We start from the raw sequence: 16,647 nt of genomic DNA on the forward strand, positions 1-16,647 counted from the left end.
TCCCTGGACAAGGAAGGGAAACACTTGAGGTGACCATGACTGGTATCCAGAGGAAATTAAATATTTGCTAGATATCTAGAGTTGTACCAGTATCTGATTGTTTTCCTCAGTGCTGTTCTAGAGCCATGTGTATCAGCACATAGGCATGAAACCACCACAGCATAAGAAAGACTGGTAAATTGAACAAGAGTTTGCCATGACAAATGCTTCGTGAATGGAAAGCATGATCAGAATAAGGGCAGTTGCAGATGTAAAGAGTAGTATTTTCTGAGCCACACACACAAAAGAAGCTGAGAAGCAGTTATATTTCAATCTGTGACATAGAAAAAAACCCAGAAAATGGGATCCTTTCTGGGGTGATTTTCACATGGCCAAGAGTCACCGGGACAAATTCAACAGCACTGCAGCCCCAACAAAAGTAAAAAGAAGAATCCCTTCCTTCCTGCAGGATTGAAACAACAATGAGAAATCACAACTCTTACATTCAGGTGCCATCCATGAGCATCAGTACCTATAGCAGCTTTGCCTATTGATTTAGGGATTTTTCACTTCTAAACTTGCTATATTTTCCATCAAGATGATAGATTAATTTAATTCTATACCTTCTTGGTCACCTGGTTTCTGGATCCCTCAGCATTCTCTCTCTGCATTCCTCAGGCTTGTGTGATTCCTTGACCACTAGAATTTCCCTCTAATCGCTAACTGCATCCAGGCTAAAGTTGTCATTTACACACTAAATCTGACCCAAAGGATGATCATTTTATAGTTGTTTGCTTCAGAAATCCAGTATCACTTGTTCTGGAGAAGTGACAGCCACTCAGACAGACATAAGAAGGTTAGTCATATATTAAAACAGGGCAACAGACATGACAAAACAGATTACCCTCCTCACTTGAAACCCTAATGAATGAAAAAGAAGCTAGGAAGATTTAAAAATTCATCTGCCTTTGGCTCAGATTTTTCCATTGATGGTCTGATCTTGCAAACTATATATCTTTAGGAACCATGCCACTATACCCCACTTAAATGAACTGTGGTTGCATGATTATGACTTGGTTCATATTCAGAGAGATTGTAGTGCACAACTGGTGCACAACTGCTACCATTGCTGTTGTGAAGTAATGTTGAGAAAATTATGACTTGGAAAAGATTCTGCTAATAAGAGTCATATGATTCTCCATCACTTATTGCAAGTCTTGAAAGAAAGGAGATAACACTCTTCCATTCTGCAAAATTTGCTCATTATTCAAAATTTCAGTAAGAACACCGCATGAACTAGAACAAAATTTCTAAGGAAACATTATGAAGACAATGAAAAAAACTGCCAGGGAAAGCAACAGGTTAAAAAAATTTGTTAATGCAGGTTCTGACTTAGAGATGCCTTCAGTTATTGCTGACATGAAATCAACTTGCAAAGTCAAATACTAATTTTTTATTATGATTAAAAAAAATAAGTAAAGCAAATATACTTATCTTTTTCATGCCAGTGGAAACTGTCGAAAACAACAGATGAATTTTGACAAAACAGATAAAAATCTCTTCTAATCTATCACATAGATGCAGGTGCAATGGTGGGAAAGAGGGCAATAAGAATGAGATCCCTTATAGTAAAATTCAGAGCTAGACAACTTATACCAATTAAGAAAATAGACCAGAAAATTTGGGTAACTTACATTCATCAGACTGCCCTATATCTGACTCTGGAATTTGAAATGATTCAGTGCAAGTGTCCTCAGGGACACTGATGTAAATATAGAATAACCGCAATGCCTTTCTCTGGAGTTCCTCCCATTACACACTAGTTTAGGGCAAAATAAGAACACCAAGGTTTGGAAAAGGCCAGGTCTATGTTCCTTTTTTAGTTTTTGTAGCTTATCTGATGACATCTCCGGTCTAAGTTAACCTTCCTTGCTCAATAATATTTAATCCTTATTTTATCTTGAAGTAGAGTAGCAAATGCTTTGATAAATGTAGTGGAAGATTTTCCACTTTCACCATAACATCTTCAGTGAAATGCTGAAGGGTTTTACTACAACTTGCTACAGCAGGGCTATGCGGGGAATCAATGCTAATATTCCCATGCCTTTTTAATATGAGTGAATCACAGCCCATACTCCTTTATGTACTAAAGTAACCACACACTGGAGAGCCATTTTCCTATCCTCATCTATTGTGACCACTAGTCTGCAAAAACAAGAGCTGCCATCTATGAAAAAATATCTTGACTCTACCCATTTGTACACTGCAACTCATACCCTTAAAATACAGACCTACAACAACAACCAAAGCCCCACACAATCCCTCCACCTCCTAAAAACCCCAAACATTAAACATTTGTAAGGAAACAAAAAAAAGCATGAGGGATAATAATTCCCAACTCCCTTTCTGTGCTAAGTTGTGAATGAGACTGACTAAAACCAACCTGAGAACTAATAAAATTTTCAGGCTGGCCAACTGCGTTTTGAGATTTGCAGTTCCATTAAGCGAATACATCTTTGGAGGATGAAAATTCAGAAAACAGAGACAATCATAAGAGAACAGAGACAATTACAAAGCTCCCAATCTCCTGACACTTTTACCTTTTTGTAGCAGGCTTTACTTCAGCCTTATTACGTATTTTCTGTGATCATCAATCCTATTTGCAACTTTCAAGTGTCTCCATGTTCTGCGTCAGAGGAGTTTGTATCAGACAATACCTGGAGTGTCTCCATTAATCCAAATTTTAAAAATCAGTAACTGAAACAAATCAGCATTTGTGCACTGACTGGAAAGAAACCTTGCAGACTCTGTGTGACTGACAATCTGTTCTTTGGTATCTATAAAACTCCCTCCCCTGTCCTTCTCTAAAAAAAAGAAGAGTCAAAGCAAAATCCTAGCAGCTCAATTGAATCTTTTTAGAGACAGTGTGGTTTCAGTTATGAGAGGATGGAAAAATGAGAACCCTGGAGATCTTCTGGGAACATTAAGCTTTATTAATCAGGCGTGTATTAGCCACATACCAACATTCCCAAACAGTATACTGAATCAGAGAATGTCAGGGAGCAACAGAACCCATCCAGGCTGGTCTTCTGTCTTATGGGAAGTTCTACCACTACCTGAGAGATGGTTTTCTAAGCCATTCCTTAAAAAAGAAACTTCCCCTGCTTCCACAGCACCTACAGGTTGTGCATTACAGCACTTTACAGCTGATACAGTCAGAAGATGGTTCCTGATATACAACTTGGTAATTTTCACTGCTCATTGAACTGATTTCTTTAGGTCTTTCTCCCAGTGGACATGAAGAACAATTAATCACTGTGCTCCTGATTATAAGTTTTCACTAGATTATTTTTTTTTAATCATATTCTCCTTAACGTACAACAAAAGCAACACTTTCAGAAGCATATAATGCTACGTAAGGCTCCTATATATCCTCTTGCCCTTCGGCTAGATAACAATCAACCAGTTTCTGCTTTCTCAGCAGTTTTAACTCCAGGACAATTTCTGCCTTGACAAACATTTCTGACCTCTCCACATTTCCACTGGGGTTCCACAGGTAGAAATCAGGGCAGAATTTATCCCCATGAGTTTCTGGATTAATGCCTTGGTATAGGAAGGGGAAAAGCCAAAATTAATTCTCTTTGTTACTGCTAACACTATTCCTCAGTGACAGTCAGCCCCAAGACATTGATCCTTGTTCAAAGCAAGTGCTTCCCATACTCATTTCCCATTTGCAGCACAGCTTCTACAAGCCCCTATCTTCTGCATCAAAAGGAAAAAAAGACAAAAAAAAAGAAAAGAAAAGAAAAAGGCTTAAACTCATGGGGGTTTATGTTTTGTCAGAGGAACAAGAATCGGGAATTTGCAGGACTCAAAGCCCATCTTAGACCTGAAATTCTAGTTAAAACAGCAAGTTACAGGAGGGAAGGACAGATCCTATATCTGCCAAGAACTGTGAGGATTCTTGCACTATGAAGAACATGGTAGGGTGACTTGTTTGTTGCTTCAAAACTCTTCCTTCATTTGAAAGCACTACTGTGATGGACGAAGCCCTTCTCAGCCCTGACATCCTGACGCTACACATGCAGCCTGCACTCTGGGATGCCAGCTTACTGTGTCACATTGGCTCGGGTTCTGCCTGTTCCTTTCTTTATGCCTGCAAGCTCAATTGAACTTATGAAAATTCAAACTGTCTTCTGTCTGTTTCATACATCATCAGCAAACAATCACTAGACAAAATGAATTTGCTTTATGTAATTTGTAGGCTACACAAATGCCTATGCTGTATGATACCAACAAAAAGGGAATAAAGTTTGCTTTAATTCAGCATGGAGGGAAGTAGCGAAGCAGCAGCACAGAGAGAGAACACAAACAATAAAATACTCAACAGTAGGGAGAGTGACATGAGAAATACTTCTGTAAATTGGAGTTGGCCTCGATACCTTTGAGTGATGGAATTAAAAAAAGGCATAAGCAAGTTGTGAAAGACTACCCCCACAAGTGGCCGTATCTCCATCCATTGTGATTTGGCAACACAATATACTTATTAATAATAACAATGGTTACTATTTATCCTCTAAGAGCTTTGCAAACACAAATTCAATAATGTTCAGAGAGTTGTATCAGTTTGAACCAGATTGAAAATGGGATCTGCTGAACAAGGCACAGTGAAGTTTAATGACTTGTCCAATGCCACTCATTGATCCAGCATCCATTAAGATTACAACATTGGATCTCTTGGTCAGCAATCAGATCACAAACCTGTGTAAGGTTGAAACCTTGACAAACCAGCTTCTTTTTAACAAAAATAACATGTCATATAATCTTTATTGCCCTCGGCCCTTGGCAAGGTAACTAAAACCATTGCTTTGAAAGCACATCTACTGCATCTCTTGTATAGGTTTACAAGGTTATGCGTGCAGAATCTTCTCCACAAACAGTACGTTGCCACTGTCTCATTCCAAAATCATGCAGATGCTGAACGTGAGCAGAGGTAGCTGTTAATGCTTAGCTTAATCCTATTTGGGCTCAGTTGCAAAGAGCAAAATACTTAAAATCCTTTAAGTATTTGAGTAGTCCCATTGACCTCAATGGATCGACTTGCCTATCAACCCACAGCTGATAGTACAGAGCAGACAACACAGAAATCAGCCCACAGACTTTTTCCATAAAGAGTGTACCTGCACCACATTTAGAAAGATGAGTTCTCGTGCAGCTGTCTGACAGATGTTCATGTGTTGTGAACATGTATTTTCTTCTAATGCCAGGCACCAAGTCAAGTATATTTTATATTACCCAAAAATTTGGTCCATCTTATATTAATCAGTTGCTTTAGAGACATCCCTACCCTAAAGCAAGATTTCCACCCTTCAGTTAAAAAAATCAAATACAAAACTACCAGAACACAGTTTGCTTTTTCTTCTTGCTGTTTTTGGGTTAGTATAGGAAAGTCATACTGGTTCACCTTATTAAAGATCTGATTACAGCAAACAAACAGAAAACAAAGGAAATCCTTAAACCAAACCTTCCTCTATAAAAAAGTGCCATCATTTTTATTGTGGCAAGTAACGAGTTGCATGGACACCAGGTGTAGTAAGAATCTCATCCTCATTTTACAGGATGCATATGCATATGTAAAAGTTTCTTCACCTTATTCTTCTGTATTCCAGAGAAAGGCTGTATGCCAAGGCTACAGAACTTAGGAGCAGCTAGAAGTTTAAAAGTGGGGTTTTTTGTTTTAAAGCAAATGATACAAGAAACTTGAGGATTAGAAACAAACTTTTACTTCATGGAACAGAAAGAACTAGGCAGAAAAGACTTGGGAGTCATGATCCCATACTCCATTCCCAGTTTGACCACTGATTCACTTGGACCTTGAGAAAGCTGCCTAACATCTGTGTTGATGCACTTGATGCTCCAGATTAAAAAAGAAAAAAATTAAAAAATATTTCCTATACGTGTTTTACACTAGTGTATTTTTTTCCCCCTCCAAAGCCTAGAGTTGCACATAACTAAAAAAAACCAGCACATTCCAGGCATCATCAATCATCAGGTCCATATATTGCTACCTGTCATTTTGCCTTAGGGCAAAATAGTTAGTGACCATTTGGATCCTAAGGATTCAAAGAACTTGTCTAAATTCACTCCTCACTCTGCTCTTGCATTTTTGAAAGAGAATTACTTTCCAAAAAAAAAAAAAAAATTGTCCTGGTTATTCACACTGAATAAGAAGACAAGTATGAAATTCTGTACTCACAGATTCAGAAGAGGTCTCCTATTTTTACCCAAACACCTCCCTTTAAATTGCTGCTGGACCCAGCAAATCCACGAGTGTTTTCAACTCTGCTCACCAGTGTAATTTCAAGGTTAACCTCTGGTGGCCAAGGAAGCTGCTCATATTCAGCAATGATGAGCAGAAAATGTTAAATACCATTCACTGGCCACAGCCTGCAGTTAATACACAATATTTAAACAACACAATGGCATGGCCCTTGCCAGTAATGTAAAAACACAATGGAATAGAGCCAGAATGGCACAATCTGCCTGTCTGAGTCATGCTTGGCACTACATGCTGGAAGGGGCATGCATTAGCTGCCCACAGTGTGACTGTACCCTTTAGCTAGTTTATAATAAAACATTAAAATATATTAAAAAAAGAAAAAGGGGGGAAGGAATGATAAATCCCACCTAATAGTTAAAATATTTTAGCCCTGAAGTACAAAAGCATCACTTTGGAAGAAGGCTCTGGATTTCATTATAGACTGCACATTTTGATCTCAAACAAGAAAACAAACTGACTTTGCTTTGTAATATTCCCCAGCTTTGTACTCTTCAACTGAAATCAATCTTTTTCTTACTAAGTACAAGCTCCTGGATTTTTTTTTTCACTTATTATTTCATTAAATAATAAGTATCTGAATAAACCATATTTTTCAATCCTCTTTTGCATGCCTGTTGTTCAGCCATAAGAGTTCCAAATCTTAATTATTAACCCAAGTAGATTCAATAAACCGATTTTAAATGAGGGTAGATCAGAGTGATGTACAATCTGACCTGCATTTATGGAATAACTCTCCTCTTAGAAAGAGACTCCTTTCTTGCTGAGAGACATAGATGTTTTTTTGACTGTTTTGTTGTGTCACAGCACAGATGAATTAGGCATTTCTGCCTTCATCTACACCCTAAAGCAGCTGAAGTCCCCTGTGATGTCATCAGAAAGTTGTTTGTTTTTTTTCTTTTATAAAGGAGAAGAATTTGTTACGACATCATAAGAAGAGAATAAATTATTATTTTGCGCTATAAGGAATCTTCTGCTACTTTCTGTTATCTCTGCACCAACATGCAGAAATCCTCACTGACAAAGCAACAGGAACTGTAAGTCAATAAACAGAGATGCACCGTATTTCTAATAATACTCAAAACAAAGCAGAAAAGAAGGATCTATTCAGTGGTCTGAAATTAAAGATCTGCTAGATGTAAGTTCCTTTTTAATTTTTAAATAAAACATCCTTTGAACTTCTAAATCCTATTCAAGGGGACTCTGACCTTTATCCAAAACCAGCCACTGTGCTAACACTTTGGATGCATATAGAGGAAAAATATGGACAAAAGGTACCGGAAAAGCTTTTACTTACAGGAACGCAGAGCAGCTTAATCTTTTTGTTTTTAAGGTGCAGTGATTTCAGCATCTACAATGTAACTTCAGGCAGTCTGAAAAGAAACAGGTTAAAATCTCTTTCAGTTATAATTGGTATTTCAGATTTAATTAAAAATTAAACTTTCATAATGTTTCACCATCCAAAGCAATGCATTATCAGTCAAGCGTAGCCTTTTTTTTTTTTTTTTGTTAAAAGAAGCTCTTCCCAGAGTAGTTTGCAATGAAAGAAGAAGGGGAAAAAGGCAATTGAGACTAGCAAAAATATTTCTTCAGAAAAAGATCTCGGAATAACTTGGAAAGAAGCCTTCTGCCGCTTAATTTTAACAATCAACCTTATACTAATTAAAAAAAAAGGCATCACAATTAAAGAAGACAGAAAAACACCATCACATACCAATGACTGTGAGGAGAAAAATGTTAATTTCAGCAAAACAAGGACATTGCTAGGACCAGAACATACGCACCAAAAGGGAAAATATGGTTTTACATAATGCCAGCCAACAATATTTTTAAAAATTCGTTCTACAGCATGTAGCACTTTCAGACTGTTGCACGGAGGAGCAGAGAAAGACAAGTTCAAAAAGAGGAAAGCAGTTTTAAAGTGTACAAGGCAAAAGGTCCCTTGCAACCTTTTGTTAAGGGATATGAAACAGCTCATCTGTAAAACTGCACAGTTTTTTATCATGTAAAATAAATGTCACGTTACTGTGCAAAACAGATGATTAAGAAGTGGTAGCTGTAGACATAGCATTTGAACAGATGCAAAAAAAATATATTTTTTTTAAAAATGCAGTTGGAATAGTTGGAATGACAATAAAACTCCAGGGGTTGCACCATAAATATGAGTTTAAATGTTAGACTGGAGTTTAAAACCTGTGGTTTTAATTATATCTAATTATAAAGGCTCCAAAACCAGGAGAAATGAGAAAAACAAAAAATATTAATAATAAATTAAAACAATTTTGCAATAAGTTGTCAGGATTCAGCCTCATAATAACAAACCATACAGCAATATACACAGACACATACAATGTACCAATGACTCCTTAAAGGAACAAATCAAAACTTGATTAAATTTTATTTTTAAAAGGTGACAGCAGAACTTGCCTAATTTATCTAATTCAAAGCCCAAGATATTCTCTTCACCAGCAGCACACTAACAGAGATCGGCAAATAAATCCTGGATGTGAATCTAATACTTATTTTGAATGTTCCTAAGTTCCTAAGTGAAATTTTGCTTTATTCTCTCATCAGTAAAAATCTAGTTCTTCAGACTTCAGAGTTATATGAGCCTTCTCAACCCATCCCCACATGTTTAAAAATGAAATGCACTGTATCAGACAATATCCTGTCACACAAACGTGCTCGAACACACATGTATATCACAAACAAGAATGAGCTCATGAACTTATTTGTAGGTTTAACTTTCCCACTCTGCCAAGATCAGAGGTATTGAAGGTCAGGAGACAAAGCACAGAGGGGGACAGCAAAGCAAGAACCAGAAACAATTCTTGAGCATTTGAATAATGGAACAAGAGCCCCCTGACACAGGCAGTAGGATGATGCCACAAGATAACCTTTATAGGCTTGGATGAAATTTTTCCTGAAGGAAGCATTTGAGAAACACGTTCTTCATCCTTTACACAAACATTATATCAAACAATTTTCCTTCTTTCTCCTGACTGGTGTGTAGTCAGACTGAGAAACTGGGGAGAAACCCAGGCAAGAAAACTGGTAAGTCCATCAAAAGCAGGCAACAGCACAACTGTCACATAAGTTATAACAGCTTCGGTCTTTGGACTTCCAATTCTTTCCCTTCCTTCCCCTTCCAAATTTACCCCTTTTCTAACATCTTCAGGACTGTAATACTGGCAGACAAGGAGAGGGGCAGCAGTATTTACAATCCAAAGCTATTTCTTCTAATGAATGCAATGAAAAACTGACCTCAACTGAGAAAACAAAGAGCATTCACTGAGGGTGAAATGTATCCCTGTGTAGAGAGCCAGCGTACAGACTGCACCACTGAAGCCCTATTCCAATGACCTAAATAGGAATAAATTGGTGCATGGACTTCACCACAGTAAGTTTTGTCCAAATTCTTGTAGAGAACGAGGAAACATGGCCCTCTCCTATCAAAGCACAAGGGCATAGAACCTCCTTCCCATGCTGGGCACCATCCTGACAACTGCTCTTCAGTGTATATCCCTTTTATTTTTTACCTTAAGTCCTTTATGCTTTGCACACGTTCTTCTGATTGGAAAGGAGGGAATGCAACATTTAGTGTTACTCTGGAAGTTGAGCATGAGGGCATAGTGCCTGCAGATAAAATGGTCCCTCTCCTCGAGGCAGGCACAACCAGCACACGCTACGATCCTTCCACTAAAAGAAACACAGCCTTGGAAACAGCTCTTTATGAGAGCATGTTCATTGCCACCTTGAAAAACTTGTGATTAAATAACCATAGTTAACAGAGCTCCTGACATACAACAAACACAGCCAGAGCACCTTAAAGAGCTATTTTAGCTACAAATTACTGTAAAACCCAGGGAAAACCTCATTAAACTCAGAATACCTATCACTGCCACTTAGCAGTATCTTCCTTTTACAAACTGAGAAACCTGTGACTTCATCTGTATGAGTCAGAGGTAGAAACAGAGGTAGATTCTTAAGCAGGGGGCCTGCATTTCTGTGCACAGGTGATGATGCTTAACACCTGTGGAGCAGGAGATCATGATTGTTGACTGAAAGGAGTGCCCTAATTCCCTTCTGGAAAGCAAGAGACATGGCTCAAGAATAAGGCAATGAACTTCTACTTGAGAGAGGTCCAACAGCTGGAATGGCAAGAATGAAGACTATGGCAGGTCAGGAATGAGGCACGTGAGTAAAGTGTTAACAGTAGAGCAAGTGCTAGCTCTTAGGAAAGGCTTTAAAAACAAATATGAGAAGGTAAACACGCTTTGCTTTCTTATGATTTCTGCTTGCCATAAAGCTTAGGCAGAGACTGAAAACCGTGAGAGGAAAGCTACCGACTGTACGACTGAAGTTCATTAGCAATATTCCATGACTTACAAGGGCTCCTGACTCTGCCTGACTCATGTTTATGGTCTAGTTCCCCACTTTCATAAGAACCACATTCATTCCATCTAAAAATTAAAGAATACAGAACAAAAAAAAAGTATAATTTGTTGTTGGGAAACATTTCAGAAGATGTCGGCTTTCTGCAACTCTTAGCAAAAAGGAAGTTCCATATCTGTGAGGTTTTGATTTTCTTTGAATACCTTAAGTCAGATGGAGCAGGTTAATTAGAATCCTATACAGCTGATTAGTTATGAGGACAGGGAAGGCTAGGAGAGAATACAGTACAACACTTATTGATATATTTAGAATTTTCTACATACAGAAGTTACATCATCAGTCAATTGATCTTTCTCAAGTTCACTTCTGGAACTGAAAATCAATGATGAAGCAATAGCAACACATAACTACTCAGGTAGGTAAAACACTGATGTCCTGACTCAAGAAAAAACCCCACTGATAATATTCAGAGTCATCTTCAGCAACAGGAAAAGGGGAGGGCACTGGATGACAAACAGACATACACGAACAAAAACAACCCAAGACCTTGAAGAGAATTTTCAAAACTGCTCATGGGCCAGACAAGAGACCTCATTCCAACTTCAGAACCTAAATGACTACTTAGAATATGGCCTAGTTTATTTTCTGGCATTTTAGGTTTGAAAACATAAGCAAGGCTATGGACTAATTGCATCACAGAAATGAAAAAAGGAGTGTCAATGTTTTACAGGCTCCTCAGTTAACAACAAATAAGCAAACTTTGAAATTGGAACCATAGACACACCAGCACAATGCTCTGTCCAGGTTCATCAGTAATGCAAAAGAATAAATCTTATTAAGATAGATACAACATTACACTACTGCTTTTTTAAGGTGAATGCATTTTAGTTGGTATTACTTCTCCATAAACAGCTTTATTTTGTTACCAGTCTCCTGTCTTGAGGTGATAGAACAAAAAAAAAAAAAAAAAAAAAAAAAAAAAAAAAAAAAAAAAAAAAAAAAAAAAAAAAAAAAAAAAAAAAAAAAAAAAAAAAAAAAAAAAAAAAAAAAAAAAAAAAGGAAAAAAAAAAAGTAATGCCAGAGCTTGAAAAAAATCCTTCCAAAAAGCTTTCCTGAATTGGAGATCTTGGTACACTTTCAAAAGTATGCAGGAATTTTTGCAATTTCCAGTTCTGCCTTCAAGCTCACAACCATTTGTATGGTAGAGCAGTGTTGATCTGTGCTCATTTGTAACACTATAGGACTGTGGCTCAAACCAGAGGCACAGGGCTGCTGATGGGAGAAACCTAAGGTTTTTTGTGATTTAGTAGAACAGGAGAGCAGAGGACAACCTACAGCATTGTGCTAGGATCAAGGGTTCCTCCCACTACAGGAATGGACAACAGGAGACCAAAGGTTTCTTTGTCAAAATGGTAAATCTCCATCTGTTATTAGTTCACTGCAAAGATGAGAGCCCACAGAGAATTTGTCTTCCTTATGGCATTCAACTTTTGAGTTTACTTTCCTAGTGAAGACTGTATCCATTATAAATTTTAATTTCCAAACCCTGGCTCTTTCAGCTAGAAGAACATTTTAATCAGGAAAAAGGTGTACTTTTGGCTCCATTTCACACACATCCCCCGATAGTATTTGAACTATTTCGTTCAAGTATGAAAAAAGTACCTTTGGGCAAAGACTAACACTCCTTGAAATCTGGGTTTCAGAAAGTTAGACACTCAACTGAATAAAAGACGCAATGCATAATCCATCCTAATGGTCACTTTGAAACAGGTACTGAATGCAATTTCACCACAAGGGCCCTCAAATTTGTTAGATGTGTTGGATCCCCTAATAGCACAGCCCACCCCTCTCGTTTATTCCTACTGCTAACAGAGTAAGCAACAAGCACTTGAGAAGCCCAGCTGTGAAAGCACATGAGAAGCTGAACTTCTCAACCCACAGAAGAGTTAGTTTCTATAACTGTACTTAAGATCTGACCTGGACTCCTAAAGTGCAGTTTAATGGATAGTTCTATAATCAGGTGGGACCCAGCATCCTTCTAAATACCTCTTGAAGCTTTCCTCCTACTCAGGGGCGATGATGGTAATCAAGTTGGCTGCCGAAAACCATGATATTCCTTATTCCAACTGTTTTCTTGCACAAGCTGTCCCTAGATCCTGTTTATGTTCCCAAGGAACAGGAACAGTGACAGCATGCAGCTTTCATGAGGCCTTGCCCAAACAATTCTTTCTCTAAAGACGCAGTTTTTTTGTGAAGCAGCTCTGAATCTGATATTCTCTGAGCATCTCTTGGACTAAAGCCTGAAGACTTCACTTATGCCCCTTACAAGCTATTGTAGCATATAAGCTTCTCCCAGTTCTTTTCAAGGTTCATAATGCTTTGATCTTCACAGCCTCCCTGCTCCTGCTGAATGGAATCATCACTCATGGCTCATATTATCTTTAGCACATAAAATGGTAAAACCTGCTAAGAAGCAGGCTCTATCATGTAATCACAGCAGAACCTTCACATTTATTCGGGTTTAACACAGAAACTTACATCAATAAATGCTTCATTGTGATGGGTATTTTAGTGTGGTGACAAACTGGGCAGATAAAGGTAATGTGACGGATATAATTTGTTTGGATTTTAGCAAGGCCTTTCACACAGTACCACACAGGAAGCTCATAGAGGCACTAGAGAATTGTAGTCTGGATACTATTAAAATAAGGTGGATAAAAACTGTCTGACAGATAGGAAGAAATGAGTTATTAATCAATGGTATTAGATAAGAATAGAAAGAAGAATCTACTCCGATGTCGAGCAATATGTGCTCGGATTATCATTAAACAGATTCATTAAGGATCAGAAAATGAATGAAAATATTGACAGCATCCAAAATTGCTGATTAAAAAAAAATTAACGTATGAAATGTGAAAGGTATTGAAATTGTAAGATCCAAATAATGCAGATGTGCATGAGACAGAATACATCTTAAAATGTAAAGTTGTTATTGAAAACCAGTGGAGAATTTTGTTGTGAACTCAGGAGTAAGGTTTTCACTATATTGGTTTGACTTCATCATGTTACTATGCACTGGTATGACCTAGTTGTGAAACTGGCTCTCTTGCAAAGCAAACTAAATTAATAAATTGCAGTCATTGTGGTAAGGGACAATCATCTGGCTTACTTTCTTAGAGTAAGAATATTAGTTCTAATGATTAGGATTTCGAAGTTTTAAGTAACCACATGTAACATCCTTAAAATCTTTTTTGGAAACAAGGTCCTCCTTTAGTTGTAGTTCCCGAATTTCCATTGCCCTGCATAGTTAAAGCCTTTTTGTTGCTGGATTCTGGTACAGGAGGTGACATGGAGTAATCCCCACAGACACACTGGGTACATGTAACGCTCCAGGTTTAATGGCTATTTCCTCTTCCCTTACTTCATAGATCTGCCCCAAGGAAAGTCAGTCTGACCCTTATCTATGAAAGGGCAAGACCTTGGATGAAAGGCAATGTGCTTAGATGAAATGAAAAACCACATGGCAAACCACATATACTTCATGGGACATTATGGCAGAGAAGATCAAAGTGATAAACCTTTGTTTTGAATTCTGCATATTCTTAAGTGTTGAGCAATTAAACACAGCAGTTGAATATTTACAGGATAAACTCCGCAATATCAGCAAGATGTGAAGTTCATTATATCCTGCCTCTTTCCTTTTCCTTGCATGGAGAACACACCCCCAGCACCACAACCTCAGCTTACTCGTGCTGCTTCAAGAATAAGGCCAAAATAACTTTAAATGTTCTCTTTTTTGAGACAGCAACACTTGAATAAGTGAGTGAAGCCTACAGGTTTTCAGCTGTCAGAAATTTCAGAAAGCTGTCACAACTTCTGCTCTTGACTTATTGCTAATGGTCATCGCCTTGCTATCTGACGTAAGGAGACTGTACCTGGAAACTCATCTCCATTGCCTATGAAATCTGTCATCTATGTTTTTGGGACCTTTGATCTTCTCCCAGGATCTACAGTACTACTTCTACCCTCATGCAGCAGCCTAACCCCATCTCCCTGCCATGCACCTCCTTCCCTCTGCCTTCACTGTGAGAATCTGCCTTGTCCACACTGCAAAGCTTCCATTTCCCCTTCGTCACTGCAGAGAGAGGAGGGACTACGATGAAGGTGTGACACTCGCCTCACAGGAGAAAGAGACAATGAGGGAAGTGGTATCAGCACAGAGGCATGAATTTGAAGGTCTAATTGATGCCAGACAAGGGGAAAGAATGAGAGGTGGCAATACTCACTTTGGGTCCCTGGAGCAGCAACTCTAAGTGTGGCCTCTGTGGACCTGCTACCCGCTAGATGGATAATAAGTCCATCACTGTTACGCTGCCCTAAGCAGATGCCTTATCTCTACAGGTCTGCCAAACGACCTTGGGAGAAAGTTTGGTTTTCGACGTGTAAGAAGGGATGTACTATCTTTCAATAATAAATAAAATTAAATAAAGGGCAAAGTCAGGACTACAGGATAAGTTTGGACTTCATATAAACAGCTGCACCTCAAGTGGTATCAGGACTCTTGTAGATTACTCATGGACAGATTTTATCCCATCATGTGCAGAAGCACAAATCAGTGCAGTCTTTCACTTTGGCACATTACTTATTCTTTTGCCAGAAGGCCATTAACCTGAAGCCCAAAACCAACATCATCTTGCACAATGTCATGCACAAACCATGCCCAGAAGTTTCACATTATTTCAGTTTATGTAACTGCCATATTAAGCTCAAGGCCCAACGAGGATACTGAACAATATCTTATTGTACAGGCTATTGAGATTCAATATTACAGGGACAATGCTACCAACCCCCTCCAATTTCATTAATTTCAGAAATCTTTGCAAATTTAATACCAGAGGGCTTTGAGACCTTTGGACTGTACTGTAAATCTGCTGCTTAAACTTTTGTAACACCAATACAAACTTTCAAACATTTCCCAATAAAGTCCATATATGTAATTCTTGTTTAATTCACAAGAAGTGAAATTCAGACTCAGATGGAACTATATAAAAGTCCAGGGAAGTTCAGTGCCTGCATTATGATTTGGCAAAGCTCTATTGTAATTTTTTTCCCCAGAAACAATGCAGAAAAAAAAAGAGAATATATCAGCAATGATTCTAACTGATCACTGTGTCAGGACAGGAAATAATATTTGGAAGAAAAAAGGAGGAAAAAACCTTCCATTTGCTTTCAATATTAGTAAAAACAAGAAAAAGCTTTCTATATTGCCAGCCACATCCTGCAAAATCTAGATAATAAAACAACAGCATAATGACTAGATAAGTTTAAAATGGATTTTTAAAAAGAATGGCTACTATTTTATGGAGGCCAAGTACATATAATATATTGCAGGACTGGATTCAGATACCTCAGCATCCTGCTGCCCTAGTCCAATACAAATTATATTTGCAGTTATTCCAGGGACCTGGAGCTATGGAGTGTACACACTTAAATCTATGCAAGATTTACCTCTGCTTCAGATACTTAAGATGAAGAGTACACACTAGGTATGAGCTTAGGCTTGTAGGGCTTCTGCAATGATTGAATTGTTTGAAGTTCAAAGATAAAATTCATCCTGACTCCCTTTGCACTACAAAAAATAAAACACCCCTAAAATACAATAAAATGTTATTTTTAGAAAAATGAGGCTGAGTATTCAACCTGTTCCATAATCTGTGTTTAAATAAAGAGATAAGATCAAATGTATCCTCCTGGTGGTCAACCAAACTACAGAATTAAAACTATCATTTTTAGCAGAAAAAAACCAAAAATCTAACAAAAAATTGTGTACAGAAAAATATACAACATTAAGTTCCACCATGTTAACACTAACACTGGGCAAAACACTACAAGACGATATATTAATTACATTCCACGTAAAGAAGAGAAGTTCAGAT

The 16,647-nt window shown here is 37.9% G+C and overlaps 1 protein-coding gene across 12 annotated transcripts in view; it reads right to left on the reverse strand.

Annotated features, from left to right (window-relative positions):
* Positions 1-16,647, reverse strand: part of ZBTB20 (zinc finger and BTB domain containing 20) — a 502,030-nt gene that overhangs the window by 330,040 nt on the left and 155,343 nt on the right. For all 12 annotated transcript variants that reach the window (XM_027878846.1, XM_027878839.1, XM_027878837.1 and 9 more), the window contains one exon: positions 7,614-7,689. The gene's annotated coding sequence lies outside the window, so the exon portion shown is untranslated. The remainder of the gene's footprint in view (positions 1-7,613; positions 7,690-16,647) is intronic.

The sequence above is a fragment of the Empidonax traillii genome, unplaced genomic scaffold (assembly GCF_003031625.1).
Source record: "Empidonax traillii isolate 1590-97213 ecotype Southwest subspecies unplaced genomic scaffold, ASM303162v1 scaffold46:size3806547, whole genome shotgun sequence".
Classification (NCBI taxonomy): Eukaryota; Metazoa; Chordata; class Aves; order Passeriformes; family Tyrannidae; genus Empidonax; species Empidonax traillii.